We start from the raw sequence: 19,296 nt of genomic DNA, 5'->3' as shown, positions 1-19,296 counted from the left end.
AAAATGTGTATGTGATTAAACCTGAATTATAAAAACATTGAACATCTTGCTGTTATTTATTACTGTGGACTCCTGTGCTCCAGTAGTACTTATTTCATATTCTGTATGGGATTATGTTTGTGCTCAAAATGAGTAGATCAGGATGGAGCTAAAATCTGCACAGTTCAATGAATGACATTGATCTACAGTAGTGTAAATGAACTCTAGTATAAGAAACACACACTGAAGGAGCATAGCCTCCCCAGGGCCAGCATCCTGCTACACACACTGAAGGAGCGTAGCCTAGCAAACCATTTATCCATGTCATTGACTGTGTGTGTGTGTGTGTGTGTATGTGTGTGTGAGTGTGTGTGTGTGTGTGTGTATGAGTACATGGTGTGGCAGTGTGTGTGTGTGCGTGTGTGTCTATGTATGCATGTGTGATCGTGCTTGTGTGAGCGTGCGTGTGTGTGTGTGAGCGTGAGTATGTGAGTGTGCGTGTGTGAGCATGCGTGTCTAATTGCGTGTGCGAGCGTGCGTGTGAGCAAGAGTGTTTTTTAGTGTGTGTGTGCATGTGTGAGTTGTGTGTGTGAGCGTGCGTGTGTGAGTGAGCGTGTGTGTGTGTGTGTGTGAGTGTGTGTGAACAGCGTGCGTGTGAGCGTTGTGAGCATGGGTGTGTGTGCGTGTGTGAGTTTGTGTGTGTGTGAGTGAGTGTGTGTGAGTTTGTGTGTGATTGAGCGTGTGTGTGTGTATGTCTGTGTATGTCTATGTGTGTGTGTATGGCTGGGGGCTTGCATGCTGTGTGTTGATGTTATCTGAGGATAGGTGTGTGTATCTGTGAGTGTGCGTGCGTGCGTGCGTGCATGCGTGTGTGTATGCGTGTGCTCTGTTTGTGCAAAAACCATGAGCATCTTCAGTCCATCTCCCAGAGTGTTTCTGTGAACCGCTCTGTTGAGAAAGAAGCGCTTACCACGTCTCAGTTTGTACAGAAGCACACAGTTTGTACAGAAGCGCAGAGACTACTACTGGACCTTATGTCCCTCCCACTCACGCTGTGAGTGGTGTTATCCCCAATCATATACAAACAGTACTTCACACTGAAAATGTGTGTGTGTGTGTGTGTAAAGGACACAAACTTGCTGTAATTGATTTTTTGTTTGTAGGCTTTCAGTCAGGAAGTGTTTGCAGGTGAGAAGTCTTTATTCGTGTCCGATGGGAAATTTCAACATGTACAAGGACAAAGGCTCCTGAAACTGGCCCTTGAATCCAAATCCAGCTCTTGTTTTCTTTCCTCCCGCATAATTAACTGAACGATTAGCGCTGCTGATTGGCCAGTCTGTCTTCACACCTGACTCCCAGGTAAAGGGAGGGTGGAAAAGCAGCAGGTCTCCTCCCTTGAGGGCCGTGATTTGATGATCTCTTCTGCAAACGGTGCTCAGGACTCTACGTTTCGGTCCCTAGTGCAGTACAAATGGCACGGTACTGCTGCTGAATATGCAGTCCTCCACACCCCCTGTTGGGAATTACTGCATTTTACAATGATCTTCCTGTGCAGGGATATGGTGATGAAGAGGAACACGGAATTACACATGCGCATGTTCTCACACAATTCAGTCAAGCTCATTTATTAGCAAAGGCTGCTCTCTATTGGTCACAGGAGGTAATGCAGGACCTTTGCGGTTCTTGTGTTGATAGGATAAATCAGGCTTTTTACAGTATGTTCTCATCAGACGTGTCTCATTCACAAATGAGCTAAAGGTAAGATTGTGCACAGGCCTTGGGAAGTATTTTTTCACTGTGTGGAACTGCTTGCCAGGCCATGTACTGTAGTGGTGGCAGAAACTCTCCATGTTATGCTAGATACTGAATTGTGGGGCTGAATGACCTATTCTTGTCATTATGTCACAGTATTTCATGTTATTTTCTGTTTTGTTAATTTGCATATGCATACTGGCTCTTTATCAAAATGGCTGAGATGTACAATTGCGGCTGTAGTATTATCTATCCGTTTAACAGAGATCAATTTATCTGTGGGATTCCAAGCACTGCATGTTCAGGACAAGTACAAAATCAAAAATATAATGTGTTTAATGTTGAAAAAGAAAGATACCTGTGTGATTTTACTGTGCTGCCATTCCACCCATTACTCTGTGCTCTGTGGTTGCTGATCTATCCCGATGTCGTCAGGTCTCAGTTAGTCCTCAGCTATACCTTGATAACGCATGTATAGAAGAGTGCCTTGGAATGCCTTGTTTTGCCATTTTGGTTTCTTCTCTATCCCAATAATTTCTTTAAACCTTTTTGCGTGCTCAATATTTCCCCGATTTGCTGTGCTCCAATTAAACCTCCTGTTTTCCTCATATAATACTGTTCATGGAAACGAATTGATTATTTAGTTTAGTCCATTACCCAGCTTACAGATATCAGTGTCATTATTACTATCAAAGGTGAAAAACAGGACAGTGTTACAGTGAGCACTGTGCTGGTGCAAGCTGCCATGAACATGCTGATTTCACAATGCATGTGAAAGAAGGGGCCTAACAGCTGTTTATGTTTCATATTCATGAAATTAAATGAAATTTCATATTCATAAAATGAGCAGGTCCTTAATTTGGTGATGCTGAATCATATGACCCCTTAACCTGAATAAGTGAAACCACATCAGCATGGCCACATTGACCAGCTAGAGACTGCAGAAGAGAAGCATATACCTTTATAATAGGTAGACCTTTACGAATAATGTAATTGTTAAGTGGGTGATTACAGAGGGTGTGCACTGTATTTGGTTAAATTATATATTCTCTTCAACCATATAATATGATCCATATTATGATACAGGCGGCGATGGTGCAGTGGGTAGCACTGCCGCCTCACTGCAAGGAGGTCCTGGGTCGGCCGGGGCCTCTCTGTGTGGAGTTTGCATGTTCTCTCCGTGTCTGTGTGGGTTTCCTCCGGGTACTCCGGTTTCCTCCCACAGTCCAAAGACATGCATGTTAGGCTGATTGGAGAGTCTAAATTGCCCGTCGGTATGAGTGTGTGAGTGAATGGTGTGTGTGCCCTGCGATGGACTGGTGACCTGTCCAGGGTGTATTCCTACCTTTCGCCCAATGTATGCTGGGATAGGCTCCAGCCCCCCTGCGACCCTGTTCATGATAAGCGGGTTCAGATAATGGATGGATGGATTATGATATACACTAATTTGGAATTAATTTAAGTCATTAAGTTATTAAATAAGTTATTGAGAGATGCACTTATTCAGATTTGGAATACAAATACAGTAAGATATTGTCCATTCTGTCAATAGATTATAGTATTGGGTGCTTGGGTTATGTTCAATGTGTGAGTGCTTGGGTTATGTTCAATGTGTGGGTGCTTGGGTTTTGTTCAATGTGTGGGTGCTTGGGTTATGTTCAATGTGTGAGTGCTTGGGTTATGTTCAATGTGTGAGTGCTTGGGTTATGTTCAATGTGTGAGTGCTTGGGTTATGTTCAATGTGTGAGTGCTTGGGTTATGTTCAATGTGTGAGTGCTTGGGTTATGTTCAATGTGTGAGTGCTTGGGTTATGTTCAATGTGTGCGTGCTTGGGTTATGTTCAATGTGTGAGTGCTTGGGTTATGTTCAATGTGTGGGTGCTTGGGTTATGTTCAATGTGTGGGTGCTTGGGTTATGTTCAATGTGTGAGTGCTTTGTAGTGTCGAGGATTGGCGGAGAGCCAGGGGCGACCAAGGGTGATACCTTATAAGTATTAATAATATTAATACCACAAAATCCTGGGAGATAAGGGAACTGGGAAAACACAGATACGGAAGGGGACTTCTCCCGGGACAGGGGGAGGAACAGAAACGAATACGGAGACACTCTCCGATAAAATCAAAAGAAACGCCCAAAATGGCTAACAGAAAATAAAGCGACCCTTAAAAACCAGGGCGAACAACCCAACAAAAACGAGTGCTGAAAACGCGCACTACAACCCCAGACCGGGGACAACATAAAATAACAACCTAGTATAAAACACTAGGCAGGAAAACAAAGAACCTTGAGACGCAGCTCAGGAAAAAACACAAACCAAAATACATGTACCGGGGACAACGTCCCTCACACACGAGCTGAAAATGAAATCAAACAAAACAAAGAACCTTTCGGAAGGCGTCAGCCGTGCACACAGCACCAACAAGCAATCTTTTTGTTTTGTTTTTGAAATGAGACAGAAACCCGAACCTGCAGGATACCTGACTCAATAAGGCTCAGAGTCTTACCGCGTGCATACTGGTGTCAGAGCGAACAGTAACACCAAAGCGGAGACCGATTGTCCGTGAGTGCTTTATATACTGTGGTGGCCCGACCAGGGATCGGTACACCACTGGGGTGGAACGGCCCGTGCGCCGGCGCCAAGAGTTGGGGATGCTGATTCAATCTGAATATTTTCCCCTGTCCTATCTAAGTGAACGGCACCTTGGAGAGAGACCGGGAGGAGAATCAGCACCATGGCCAGCAACACCCGGGGCGAGACGGGTGCGGCCGCATTCCGCACGTGAATGAACAATTTGAATTAAACAGGAACAGCTGACACGAGTGCGGAAAGGCGAGGCGGCGTCTACAAAAGGAGCCGAAAAACGCAACCCGGGGCTCATGACGGAGGAGGAGAGATCCGGAGCCAGAGCACACGCATAGGTTGACGAAACCTGGACGGAGCTAACCTACTGCGAGAGAGCCCATGCACGCGGAGGAAACCCCCACGGACGAACCCTCAAAAGTCGCGGATTCACGTGAGCCGGCAATTAAAACAACGCGCTCGCTAACCTCTCTCTCTCTCTCTGAGCCTAGACGGCATCAAAGGCGGGCGACTAGGCGAGGAAGGACGGCTTCAGCGGCCAGGGCACCGCCGGGACAGAGCGAACCAACGGCGGATTCAAGGCGGACGAACGCGGCTAATTGAATCCCGGTTTCTTTAGAAGTTTTTCCCAACAGTGGAGTTCCTAATTTTTTGGACACTTATATTTTTTAGTTTATTTTCTTTTATGGTTTTGTGCACAAAAAGAAAGCACGTGTCGGTGCTGGATTTGTGAAGTGCCCTGAAGGCACGTATTTTCACCCATTTTACTCTCTCTCCCTCTCTCTCTACCAGCGGGTCGCCACATATGGTGGAGGATGCGGGCACCCTGATCCAGGCTACCACGAGAGAGAGGCCTGACCAAAAAGGGAAAAATAAATCCAGACCCGCCAGACCATGGAGGAAGCGATAAACGCCCTACTGCGCTCCCAAGGCGCCCTGCAGAAAGCCGTGGCAGAACTGTGCCAGAAGACGGGGCCAGTGACCCCCGCCAGAGCCCCCAAGGATGTGCTACTAAAGCAAACGCCGGACGACGAGGTCGAGGCCTACCTGGAGACCTTTGAGCGGACGGCCCACTTAGAGAAATGGCCCCACGAAGCCTGGGGCTCCATCCTGGCACCATTCCTCAGTGGGGAGGCCCAGAAGGCTCACCGAGGCCTACCCCCTGCCGAGGCCCATGTCTACCCCACCCTGAAGGCTACCATCCTAGCCCAGTATGGGTACAGCCTGCCAGCCCGGGCACAGAGGTTCCATCAGTGGACCTACGACCCCGCCCTCCCGGCGAGGGACCAGGTGATGGCCCTGGGGCGGTTGACCAAGAGCTGGCTAGTGGAGGGCGACGGACTGGCCCTCCTCGACCAGGTGGTGCTGGACCGCTGTGCCCGGAGCCTGGCACCAGAACTCAAAAAGTACGTGGCCCAACAGGGGCCCCGGACCATTGATGGCCTCGTCAACCTCCTCGAGAACCACCAGGTGGCCCAGGAGATGATCCGAGCGACGAGATCGGACAGCCCCCGAAGACCTCCTGCGGCGGTCCGACCGGAGCCTCGGACCAGACCCCAGTGGAAGGAGGACGCCCGGACAGAGATGGGCCGGAGGAGGGAGATGAGGCGGTGCTTCTCCTGCGGCCAGGAGGGCCATCTAAGCCGGGACTGCCCCGGCAGGGAGGAGTCCATGGCCACCGCTCCCGAGAGTGGCAGACCCTGCCACTACCTCACCACCTGCTGGGCCCACCAGGGCACGGCAGCCCCGAGACTACCCATCAGGATCGGGGGCCAAGACGCAGAGGCCCTGCTGGACTCCGGGAGCGCCATAACGCTGGTGAGACCCACCCTAGCCGGAGAGAGTCGCAGGGAAACGATCGCCGTCACCTGTATACATGGCGATGTGCGGCACTACCCCACCGCCGAGGTAACAATAACCACCCCTAGGCGGCAATTCACAGGGAAGGTGGGCGTGGTGGAAAACTTGCCGGTGGCCGTGCTGTTGGGGCGAGATTGCCCGCTGTTCCGGAGCTACTGGGATGAGAGGCCTACACCGGGGAGGGCCGCTGCCAACCCCCCACCCCGCCGTCGGGGTCACCGGGGGCCCCACCCGGTCTGGGTTGCCCCGTCTGGGGAGAGTGACGGAGAGGAGACCACCACCCCCGAGGAGACGACCCACCGCGCGACCCCACACGGGGACCACGGACACCGCCCAGGAGGGCCCGACCCCCCAGCAACCCCTGGGGCCCGGATCCAGCAGCACCGGGGAATTGTCGGAGTTCCAACCCGAGACAGAAAGGGCCCCAACCGAGTTTGGCGCCGCCCAACTACAAGACCCCAACCTTGCCCAGGCCTGGAAGGCGGCAGTATATATCGAGGGCGTCCCACAAGACGGGGTGAGTAGACCGGCCTTACCCTATTTCCACGTGCAGAATGGCTTCCTGTATCGTGTCTGCAGGATCAACGATGAGAAGGTGGAGCAGCTGCTGATACCCCAGACTCACACCTCCAAGGTACTATATCTTGCCCACACCCACCTGTTGGGGGCGCACCTGGGGCGCGAGAAGACGCAGGAGCGGATTATGGCCCACTTCTACTGGCCGGGCGTCAAGAGGGCTGTAGAGGATTACTGCCGGCAGTGTGCGACGTGCCAACTGCACAGCCCGAAGGTAACATATCGCAACCCCCTGATACCCCTCCCCATCATAGATGTGCCCTTTCGCAGGATTGCCTGCCTGCCTGCCTCTCTCTACCAGCGGGTCGCCACAGTATATGTGTGTGTGGTTGTGTGTATAGTCCAGGCCCTGGGGCAGGTAAGACAGAGGCCTCTATACACCATTGCTACACAGAGGTAGAATTTGTGTATTAGACACATTAGGAAAGGAGTGATTACCACTTGTGTAATTTATGTTTTGTTAGAATAGTCAGATAGGCTTTTGTTTGTTGCTTAATAAGTTAGTCAGCTTATCTTTGGTTCTAGCCTGGTTTGGTTTTGTTTGTTTATTCTATTTGGCAACATCCTTGGACCTGTGACCTAAATGTATTTGTACTGTAAATACTTTTGTAAATAGCACTTGCACTTTGTGTAATATACACCATTTAGCACCTTACTACTTGTGTGGCTTCCATTATTTACAGCAAACACGCTGAACACCCATTAACATATGTTACGCACTCCCTCCTACCCCTAGACACCTGAGGGACGTAGCAACAGCTCCATCCTCATGCTAAATAGATTTAAAAAAATAAACCATGCACCATACCAGAAGCTGGAAATAGCCAAAAGTACCATTGTCAGATCTGTGGGTCAAACTTGAAACACAAAGTGGATGCATTCCGCCATCTGGTGGCCTTGTGGCGCTATTGCAATTGACTGAACTCGAGGTTGAGGTTCATGGCAGAAGCTGAAGGTTCTCAAGAATTCACTGAACAGATCAAGCAAATAAGTAACAGTGTTGTATCGATTTATAGATTAGATACTCTATTGAGTTACAGATTAGTTGCTGCATTGATTTATAGATTCTACAGTTCTGACCTCAACGGGGAGTTCATTCCACCACCGTGGAGCCAGAACAGACAGTAGTCGTGAGCGTGAGGTGGAAGTTCAGACAGGGGGAGGTGCCAAGCGGCCAGTGGAGGCCGAACGAAGAGGTCTGGCAGGGGTGTAGGGTCTGATGATCCCTTAACTGCTTGGAAGGCTAGCACCAATGTTTTGAATTTGATGTGAGCCATGACAGGCAGCCAGTGGAAGGAAGTAAGCAGGGGGGTGATGTGAGTATTTGGGAAGGTTGAAGACCAGACAAGCTGCTGCATTCTTGATAAGTTGGAGGGGTCGGATGGCGGATGCTGAGAGGCCAGCCAAGAGGAAGTTGCAGTAGTCCAGGCGGGACAGAACCATCGCTTGGACCAGGAGCTGGGTCGAGTAGGGGGTGAGAAAGGGGCGGATTCTCTATGTTGTATAGGAAGAACCTGCATGACCAGGTCACTGCCGTAATGTTCTCGGAGAGGAACAGTCTGCTGTCCATCACCACATCGAGGTTCCTTGCACAGGGTGATGGCGTCAGTGTGGAACCACTTAGGGAAATGGAGAGATCCAGATGGGGAGAGGTAATGGCAGGGATGAATATCATTTCAGTCTTACCTGGGTTGAGCTTTAGATGGTGGTTGTCCATCCAGCTCTGGATGTCACTCAGGCAAGCAGAGATATGGGCTGAAACTTGTGTATCAGATGGTGGGAACGAGATGAAGAGTTGGGTATCGTCCGCATAGCAGTGGTAGGATAGCCCATGTGCAGTGATCACAGAGCCAAGGGAACGAGTGTAAAGAGAAAAAAGAAGCGGGCCTAGGACTGAGCCCTGGGGAACTCCTGTGGCAAGGGGCCAAGGCGTCGATACCGTACCAGCCCAGGCAACCTGGAAGGAGCGATCAGAGAGGTAGGACTCAATCCAGTCCAGGGCTGTGCCACAGATCCCCGTTGCTGACAGGGACGACAGGAGGATGGAGTGATCCACAGTGTCGAAGGCAGCAGAGAGATCTAGAAGAATGAGGACAGAGGAGAGGGAGGCTGCACGTGCGGCATGGAACGACTCACTGATGGAGAGGAGCGCGGTCTCTGTCGAGTGGCAGACTGATGGGGGTCTAGCAGGTTGTTGTTAGAAAAGAAAGAAGAAAGTTGACTAGAAGCAGCTCGTTCTATGGTTATAGATAGAAAAGGAAGAAGAGATACCGGGCGGTAGTTCTGGATGATGGAGGGATCCAGAGTAGGCTTTTTTAGCAGCGGGGTGATGTGGGCCCTCTTGGAGGATGAAGGAAAACAGCCAGAAGACAGGGAGGAGTTAATAAGGGAGGTGACAAATGGGAGAATGTCAGGTGTGATAGTCTGGAGGAGAGAACAGGGGATAGGGTCAAGGGCACAGGTTGTAGGCGGTGGGAGAGCAGGAGGAGAAACATCAGAGTCTGTAAGGGGGGAGAAAGTGGAAAAGGAAGGGATGGGCCAAGAGGGGGGGAGGGACACATACCATATCCAGTCTCTCTCGTGTCAATGTACAGTTTGTAATTAAAATTCCCCCTTCTCACACCACTCTCAGCAAACTCTAGAGACTGTTGTGCATGAAAATCACAGGATATCAGCAGTTTCTGAGAAACCACCCTGTCTGGCACCAACAATCATTCCACATTCAAAGTCACTTAGATCACATCAAGCATCCGAATTTGGAAAAAAATTGAACATTAACTGAAGCTCCTGACCCGTATTTACATGATTGTATGCCTTGCACTGCTGCCACACAATTGGCTGATTAGATAATCGCATAACCTGTAGCCTATTCTCCATCTCACACACACTGACTGGGAAGCAGCGAGTGTTTAACTGACCCTAGACTGGTACAATGCATTTCACAAAAACTAAGGTCAATTGTTAGAATGAGTAGGAAAATATAGTTTCATTTTAGTGCCAAATATTGTGCTCATGGAATAACACCTGAAGTGCTTAATAGTTATGTGAGCAAATTTAAAGGTGAATTAAAGTAAATAGTAAATATTAAAGAACACTGTTGTGAACATAGCCTACATTTAATTGTACTGAATAAGGTTCATAGGCTACCTGAATTTGACTATGCTTAGACAATTGAAACAGGTAGAATATTTATGCGTATATAGACACTCAATCAATGATTTCATGATGAATGTTACAGATTGCATTCAAAGTGGTGGGCAGGGAATTCTGGCAGGCCCCTGCTCTGATAGTGGTGTGATAATCAGATAACGGCGCAGCCTGTAGCGTAGTGGTTAAGGTAAATTACTGGGACACGCAAGGTTGGGGGTTCTAATCCCAGTGTACCCACAATAAGATCCACACAGCGGTTGGGCCCTTGAGCAAGGCCCTTAACCCTCCATTGCTCCAGGGGAGGATTGTCCCCTGCTTAAGAGCGTCTGCCAAATGCCATTAATGTAATGTAACGTAATGGTGTCTCAATCACAAACTCTACAGGAGGTCTGGCCCATAGATCGGAGGCCTAGATTAGGGTACCAGTGTGACTGATTTCAGAGGACATCAGCATTCTTAGAAGCAATATAATATTGCCCCAATTACTCTGTTCCTCTTTCTAAGGCCATAATCTAAACACAAAATAGCTTACAATACGTATGTGAAATATGGAAGGTAAATGTGCTGAGAAGTTGTTTATCGGGACTGGTTTGTTATGGTGCCACTAGGTGGTGCCATGTAGTATTTTTTGGGATGTCGTCTGTTTGAATTAAAGACTTCTTTTGGCCAGTGTTTATGGTTATTTTTTGTTAGGAATGTATATGATTTATATTTCTATGTACTTTGGGTTGGAAATGTATAAATGTATACATCCGTTGACTGTTAATAAAGACATTTCAAAACAAAATCTGTTCTTATCAGTTTAATATCTGATACCTCCTCTATCAGGGGTCTAAACATGTAACAGATTTTTGGAACAGGGAGTCGGAGAAGAAACTTGCTCCATCCACTCCAAGCATTGAGTATCCAAGTATTGTAGTGGATTCTAGAATGGTGCGTCTCTCCAATTGCTGTAAAGGTTGGAGAGGAACCCCGTTCCTTTTTAAAAAATAAATAAATATGCAAGTTGTACTTGTGTGTTGCAAATCGGGTAAAATATGTGGTGTTGTTTGCCCCATTTTTATTAGAAAGCAGTTTTGGAGGTGTCTTTTCTTTCAAAGTGTAAACTGAGATGACAGATGTGGCATACGTTCGGTATGGTCCAGTTATGGAGATTTCTCTTCTGGTGCATCTACTATAGCAAGGCTTGGTTTCATTGTTTTACTGAGTAGGAGCCTATACTGTAGTCTTGTAGCTCAACTGGTAGCACATGGCACGAACACCTCCATGGTTACCATGGTCACGGCTTCAGTTCACACAGGTGCCAGCCATCCTGAAAAGTGTATTATAAGGTGCGTTGAATCAAATGGCATAGAATCAAATGGCATATTTTCAAATGCAATGCTGGAGCATGAGTTACTGATAGACTTAAACTTTTCATTTTTAGCCCCCCATCCATCCAGAGTCACGCCAGAGGCCACAGCCAGGCGATAACATGCTTAAAATCATTTTCACATCCTGAGGAACAGGATGCGTACCAGAATTTCTAAAAACAAATAGCTTGCTATTGGATTTTGAAATGTTGTCAACTGTTTGGTGCACTTCCGGTGGAGCGCCGATAAATAGCTGCTGCTTACTTAACCTAAGTGTCAGAAATAGCGATTAGGTAATCATTGTGACAGGAAAATCTGTCTAGTGTTAACTTCAGCCAATTTCGTGATAAGTTCAGAAAAAATGTGAAAATGTTAGCAAGTTAGTAGTAACCTGCTATCTGGCTGCCCAAATGCCACACTAAAGAATCTCCTAACGATTAAGAAGTATGAACATATCACTCCAATGCTAGCTTCCCCGAACCGGCTACCAATCAAGTATTGGATAGATCTCAAGTTCCTGCCTCTGACTTCTAAAGCTCTGCATGGTCTTGCACCAGTTTACCTAACTAACCTGCTTTTACCCACAAGGCCACTCCGTTTTGCAGATGCAGGCCAACTGGTAGTCCCAAAAATATCAGAAAAACTGACGGGTGGTAGAGCTTTCTGATACAGAGCCCCACTACTGTGGGACACCCTTCCAAAATGTGTAGGGAAGTCATACGCAGTCTCAATATTTAAATCAAGATTAAAAACGTACCTTCACAATCTGGCTTATAATCAGTTATTGCTTTGTGGGGTGGTTCTGGGGATGGGTGCTAGATGAGGCCAGTGGTTACTTAGAAATCCACATCACTGGCAGTGAGTAGGCCTTAATGGTGCCAGTGGGGTTAGCTACAACCTTAGTCACCTGGTAGGTTTGTGTGGTACATGAGTTCTGTTCTGTGCAGAAGGAAATCTTATTCTATATGTAGTAATACATTTTAGTGCCAAACATCCTCCTTTGTTTCTCTTTCCTGCCACTCCCCCGATCCCCCGAAGCTCATGGACCACTCAAATCACCCCCCAGGACCCCTCTCTAAGTGGCCCCTGCTCCTCCCTGGTCCAGCCTTTGCTTCAACACATCCTGGAGCTACAAATTCATCCCCCTAGGTGGACTGGCTTTTTTTTTCCCCCCACCACTGGAAATTTGCTCATTTTCAGTCGATTGCAAAGTATATGTTTAATTTAAAACGGGGGAGTTATTGATGGTCAGAATGGAAGTGCCAAACATATAGTGACCTATAATAAAATAGAAAAAAAGATCAATGTGTCTATAAGCCTTTATTTGAAAATATCATATTGAGGTGCAGCTGTTAAAAGACTAGTATTGCTCAGGCAAAGAAATACATTGTGATCATTTTAGCAAAACAAAATATTTCACTTTCATGAAATGCTGTCATTCAAAAGCTTCAAGAAATATAGAATCCAAATATCTAAAACTATGGTATAAAAAGGTAGTAAAAATGTCTATTTCTGTTATTGAAAATATTTTTATCACTTGGACAAGATTTGTAAATGCACACACAAAACAGTAGTAATGCCAGTAGTATGACATAGTTTTGAAAAGTAACAAGGCAGCCAGTGCAAGAAACTCATTAGCTATGTGCAATACAATCATCTTCATCAAATGTGATCATGCAGAGGAGAAAGGAGAGTTTAAAAATGTGATCTTGCAGAGGAGCAAGGAGAGTTGGGATGCTGGATCAGTGCTGTCTGGCTGATAACACATCCATGTGTCAATCAGAGAGCCGACATGGACAGCTCTGACCCACACATGATGAACACAGCCACAACTGAAAGGGTTTGATGGAAATACACACATATATAAAGCAAAGGCCCACACAGGCTATAGCTCATTGTTTTCATTCTTACATACCTAAAAATGCTATTAATTTCCCCATATTTAATCACATCATCACCAGACAAGCTGTTATATCCAATGTGTACCAACACTTTCAATGTCCTGATTTATGAACAAGCTTAGGAACCTACTGTCAATAATTTCAGGTGAATTACTCATTGACCTACGAGGATGTGGTTTTATAGTGAAACATTTTCCTTGTTGCATGTATGCTGTGCGATCCAAACAGGTGGGCAGACGCTTCCTCAGACAAAATCTCAAAATGCTCCTCCTATTTCAGGTGGCTCCACCCCCACATCATCATAGTCCATCCCACTGGCAGCTGGAGGAAATGGAATCACGAACTTATCAAAATGCAGAATGTAAACGTAACATTAATAATGAAAATCACACGGCCATAGTCAGACAAAGAAACCGCCTGAGCAGAAGATCCACACAGCTGTTGGGCCCTTGAGCGAGGCCCTTAACCCTGCATTGCTCCAGGGGAGGACTGTCTCCTGCTTAGTCGAATCAACTGTACATCGCTCTGGATAAGAGCATCTGCTAGATGCGATGCGATGCGATGCGATGCGATGCGATGTGACAGAGGTTGTGTTTCGCTCCGACATCCGACACAGCTGGTTAAACTGGGAACACTGTAGAGCACTGAAAATGGTCATATGGGCTTCGCTGGTTAGAGTGGTGGACTACACTGCACCCAGGAACTGTTGTATGTAATCAAATGATTTCAGTAAAATATTTTTAGGTAAACTAAGCATTAGGTACAATTGCTAGGAAAAATCTATTATTGCTGAGCTGAATGGCCTGTTCTACAGGCTTACCACATACCACTCATTATGACAATACATCATAATGAATGCAAACGGATGCATTCATGAGGAGAAAATGGTGAATAATCACCCCGGACAATGAAAACACTCACCTGCCACACTGTCTGGATGCGCATCCGCAGCAGTGATGACATCATCGTAGTTCTCTGCCATGTCCTCTGTCAACAGGTCCCCTGGAAGCAAGGAGACTTGCGGCTTCATCTCAGGTCTCTCACATAGCAGCACTGAATAACACTGGGGCTAGCTGTGTGTGCAGAGCACTGGATAACACTGACTATCACTGTGGAGATACCTTTCACAGTCTAAATGAGCCCATATTTAAACTTTGGTAGGTGATGAGGAATTGGGCGGCTTCGTTGCCGCCTTCTGGCTTCTTTTTGATCTTTCGTTTTGAATACTTTTTTTTTGTAATGATAATAAACTATTGATTATTTTGAAAGTTATCCTCCGTTGTCTGCCGTTTTCTTGCCCTTGCTTTATTTAAGTATTTCTTATAGTTCCCTGTCCCTAGCAGGGATCATAACAGTACATTCTAAACTTATCTTATGTACTGGTTAAAGTAAACAAATGAGAAAGTAGAACTAAAGTAGAACTCAATAGGCCTAACTGAGATAAAGCGAGAACTAAAGTCTGAGTTAGCTCAAAGAGAAACGAGAAGCTAGTAACAATTTAAAGATTTCCTTTTGAACCAAATAGTTTTAAATCAAACTCGAGTGAGGTGAAATAGGGAGAAATGCTCATAACATAAAATTTGGTTTTATGTTGGATGGTTTCAAGCGATTTACATGCAAAAATCTGTGTGTGTGCATGAAATATGTGATTTGGTACCAACTTATGCGTATGTCTACTACTAACTGTTCTATATAAATAAGCCGGCAGTTCAAACTTATCCCTTAGTCTGTGGTCTGTTATTCCTCTAGTTATAAACTGCTCATCCGAACCTAGACTCTGGTCCTAGCTATCTGTAAATACTTACAGTGCTACAAGTAGTATACAGAGTTTCAGTGATCGCTTGTCTGGAGTGCAATTTGGACAGCTACACGTTCATTTGAACTCTTAACGTGTTCAATCATGCGTGTTTAGCGAAACCTTTATTTGTCTCAAACTAAGTTGCAGTTACATCGTTGGTGGTACACGCCTATCTTAGTTATATAGCCAGCTAGTTCCATAGCCAAAAAAGTTGCTTGCTCCTAATATAGTCGGTTAGCTAAAGTTAAAACTTCAAAAAGACAAAACGTATAAATAGTGTTGTGCAGTACATAATTTCATAAAGTCACCTGTCCGCCCAAACATTTTCTTACTAGAGCTCTGTCGCGCTTGTCACTGTTAACTTTCCAAAACAACGCATGTTGTGGTTTGAGGGTGTCTGCTGCTGAAATTGCTCTCTTGACCGTTAGAAGTCCGAAATTACCTATTGTACCTTTAACATCATTTATCATTTGTGTTCATTAATCTAACCGTTGGTCTACTACAACGTTCATCTTGGTGGGCTCTGTTGGCTTATTGCTGTTGCTGCTACATGCATGTATAGCATAGCATACCATTTTAGCTACAGTATCTGATGTACAAGCAATTTGAACTGGTGGTATTTCACAAAGCAGGATTACTGCACTGAATTGACCCATAACGCCCCAAACATTTCAAAGCATGAATGGCGGCACTGTATGGAGTCAGCTTCCTATCAGGGTCAGACTTACTGCATTCTCCGGTCGGGGTTGTTAAAGAAATCAATCATACCTGTAAGTACAGTGTTTTAATGATCATGTTAATGAATAAATGTGTAGCTCCTAAAATGGTAGCTTATTGTAGTTTATTGTAACCCGAGTGGTTGGTAGCCTAGCCGGCTACTTTTGGCTGATTGTGAGTGTGGGTGATGGATAGATGTCACCCGCTTTCTTGTTTGTTGTTTGACGTTACTTATTTTGAAATGTACCAATAATCCATGCGAGTCCAGTGTATCGAATGAGGTGTATTGCCTCTGTCACAGATTGCCATGAGAGTTAGCAGTCTGGGGATCTGGACGGGAGTGTGGTCGCTGGTCACACAAGTGTTTGTTTTTTACAGTATGTTATTTGACTGATTTCTATCTGTCAAATATATATATAAATATAGATATATATATAAATATAAATCGCCCCGGCCAATGAAAACACTCACCAGCCACACTGTCTGGATGCGCATCCGCAGCAGTGGTGACATCATCGTAGTTCTCTGCCGTGTCCTCCGGCACCAGGTCCCCTGGAAGCAAGGAGACTAGTGGGGACTTGTGGCTTAATCTCAGGACTCTCAAACAGCAGGACAGTGGGGTCACAGAGGTTCTTCCCTGACAATAATGGGGGTACCAAAGATCATGCTTGCAAAGCACCTGCCAGATCTGGCCCCACTTTTATGAAGTTATATTTGGATTTGAATTTTAAATGGAAAACCAAAAAATATTCAGAATGACTTGGTTATGTTCTTATTTGCTGAAAAATCCCATGTGACATTTTAGGCCACTTAGTGTGACAACACAGTGTGACACCCTACTTAACGGTATATAACTCTGTACAGAAATAGATGAGATGCATTGAATACAAAATACGTGCCTGAGACTTTCATTTGGTGTGACATTTATTCCTTTGTCATGTATTGTGCCAATACACAAGAAAGTGAAAAGTGTGACAATATGCCTCACTCTCCACCCCTCGCAAAAATCCTACACAGACCTCCGCTACTTTACCTGGACCACAGCAGCACCTCCTACACACACCTCCGCTACTTTACCTGGACCACAGTAACACCTCCTACACAGACCTCCACTACTTTACCTGAAGCACAGCAATACCTCCTACACAGACCTCCACTACTTTACCTTGACCACAGTAACACCTCCTACATAGACCTCCGCTACTTTACCTGAAGCACAGCAGCACCTCCTACACAGACCTCTGCTACTTTACCTGAAGCACAGCAACACCTCCTACACAGACCTCCACTACTTTACCTGAGAGGGAGTGTCCCTTGCCGTCCCCCACGTCTTCATACCCGGAGGGTGAGTCCTCAGATAGGCTCCTCCCTGTGAATGAGACAGAGGGTGGGTCCTCAGATAGGCCACTCCCTGTGAACGGGACAGAGGGTAAGTCCTAACCCCGCCCACACCACGCACGCTCAGAGGTCTCCCGCAGTGGGTTTAAGACTTTACTGTGAAGGCTGAGGAGGATGGGCCAGGTTCACTCACCCCACCGGGGGGCGCTGTCCGTTCCCCCACTCGCCGGGTTGAACTCGATCTCCTCGTAGACGGGCTCGGGGAGATGGGCCCACTGAGAAAGGGCTGTGTGAGCAGAGAGAGAGAAGCAGAGAGTCTCTCAGCACACGAGCAGCAGAGCTACCATGAATGGCCGACGGCCAGTACCTCTCACTTGCACACCCATGAAATACCTAGTTTTAAAGAAGTTGCCTTCTGGTGTGCCTGGGTTCCTGGATAACTCCCATATTGCCTGCCGCCCAATCAGAAGTGTGGAGGATGCAGTCACCACCATGCCAGATGCCCAAAAATTTTAATTGCTGATTGTGGGAGCGTTTTCAACACAATCCTGCCTATAGTGGCCAAGAAACTGACTGAGCGGCAAGTAAACACCAATCTTATTCTGAGGATTTTTGAGTTTCTTTGAAGGGGAATCCCAACAGATTCAACTGTACAATGAGCTCTGAAGCCCAGAAATTAAGCACACATGAGTCATACTTTTTATTTCCAATGTAGTATATATTATTTTGCATTTTGTGCTGGAACTGAATGCATGTCCTCATTGCATACTGTATGTTATTGTTTTCCGTTTTCTTTTGCGTTGCACGCTGGAGCCAAATTAATTTCCCCATTGTGGGATAATGAAGTTGACTTGACTACTGAAGAGGCTTCTGGAGTGTCAGCTGGCGAGAGATAGCTGTTCGCCAAGTGGTCCGTCCGGCCCCTACCTCTCCTCAGAGCTCTGTTCTGGAGCAGCAGAACCCCCAGCAGCACCAGCAGCACCAGTAGCAGGAAGAACAGCGCCCCCACCACCAGGAAGGCCACTGCTGGGATAGACAGACCAGGCGGAGGGGTCACGGGTGGTGTGGTCACGGTCGGCTTGGTCATGGTCGGCTTGGTGGCAACTGAAAACAAGGAAGAGCAGGGGCTGGGAATCAGCAGACAACATGCCACTCTGCTGCTACTCAACTTACACTGATCACTTAGCTGTGCTTCCACCAGCTAAGCGGTCCCTGTCATTTACTTTACCTATAAAGCCTAGCTACCGATAAAAGCAAAGCTCCGATCTGCGGTAAGCAAACCCAGTCATTCCACAAGTTACCCAGTGCAGTAACATAAAACAGTCATAAGAGATGCAAGAGCAAGTTTAGCGTCAACTTAGTTATGCATGTTAGCTATAGTTGTGCTTTCTGTAACGATGAGCCAAAACATTATGACCACCTGGCTAATATTCTGTTGGTCCTCCATGCACCACCAAAACGGCTCTGACCCACTGAGGCATGGACTACTAGACCTGCGGTGTCTAGTCGGTGAAGGTGCCCTGCTATGTCCGGCACCAAGACGTTAGCAACAGCTCTTTTTAGTCTGGAAGTTGCAATGTGTAGCTGCCTCGGATCGGACTTGTTGTTCCAGCACATCCCACAGATGTTCGATCGGATTGGAATTTGGAGGTCAGGGTGACTCCTTCAACTCTTCGTCATGTTCCGCAAACCATTCCAGACCATGTGTGTAGTGTGGCAGGGTGCATTATCCTGCTGGCCACAGCCATGAAGGGGTGTACCTGGACTACAACCATGTTTAGGTAGGTGGCATGTGTCAAATTGATGTCCACATGAATGCCCGGATCCAGGGTTTCCCAGCAGAACATTGCCCAGAGCATCACTGTCCCTCCACGGGCTTGTCTTCTTCCCACAGTGCATCCCGGTGCCATCTCTTCCCCAGGTAAACAGCGAACACGTACCTGACCATCCACATGATGTAAAAGAAAACAGGACTCATCGGACCATCTTCCATCGCTCCAAGGTCCAGTTCTGACACTCGCGTGCCCATTGTAGGCTCCTTCGAAGGTGGACAGGGGTAAGCATGGGCACTCTGACCGGTCTGCAGCTGCATAGCACTATGCATAGCAGGGTGTGATGCACTGTGTTGTGACACATTCCTCCCTTAACTATCATTCAAATTTGATGCGACTTGTGCCCTTCTGTCGGTTTAGACCAGGTGGGATCGCCTTTGTTGCCCTCGCACATTGATGAGCCTTGTTCATGGTTTGTCCCTCCTTGGACCACTGCTGACCGGGATCACCCTAAATGCTT

The 19,296-nt window shown here is 46.8% G+C and overlaps 1 long non-coding RNA gene and 1 pseudogene across 1 annotated transcript; one reads left to right on the top strand and one right to left on the bottom strand.

Annotated features, from left to right (window-relative positions):
• Positions 1-10,669: 10,669 nt before the first annotated feature.
• LOC133119431 (U2 spliceosomal RNA) lies at positions 10,670-10,842 on the top strand (annotated as a pseudogene).
• Positions 10,843-12,555: 1,713 nt separating this feature from the next.
• On the bottom strand, positions 12,556-16,381 carry LOC133118938 (uncharacterized). The gene is made up of 3 exons (XR_009706455.1): positions 16,138-16,381; positions 14,073-14,153; positions 12,556-13,472 (listed from the first exon to the last, which is right to left on the bottom strand). It is a non-coding gene; the product is annotated as an uncharacterized LOC133118938 (long non-coding RNA).
• Positions 16,382-19,296: the final 2,915 nt, after the last annotated feature.

Source organism: Conger conger, chromosome 19 (assembly GCF_963514075.1).
Source record: "Conger conger chromosome 19, fConCon1.1, whole genome shotgun sequence".
NCBI classification, from domain to species: Eukaryota; Metazoa; Chordata; class Actinopteri; order Anguilliformes; family Congridae; genus Conger; species Conger conger.
The sequence above is the reverse complement of the archived record's forward strand: the minus strand, read 5'-3'. Positions and strand labels throughout refer to the sequence as shown.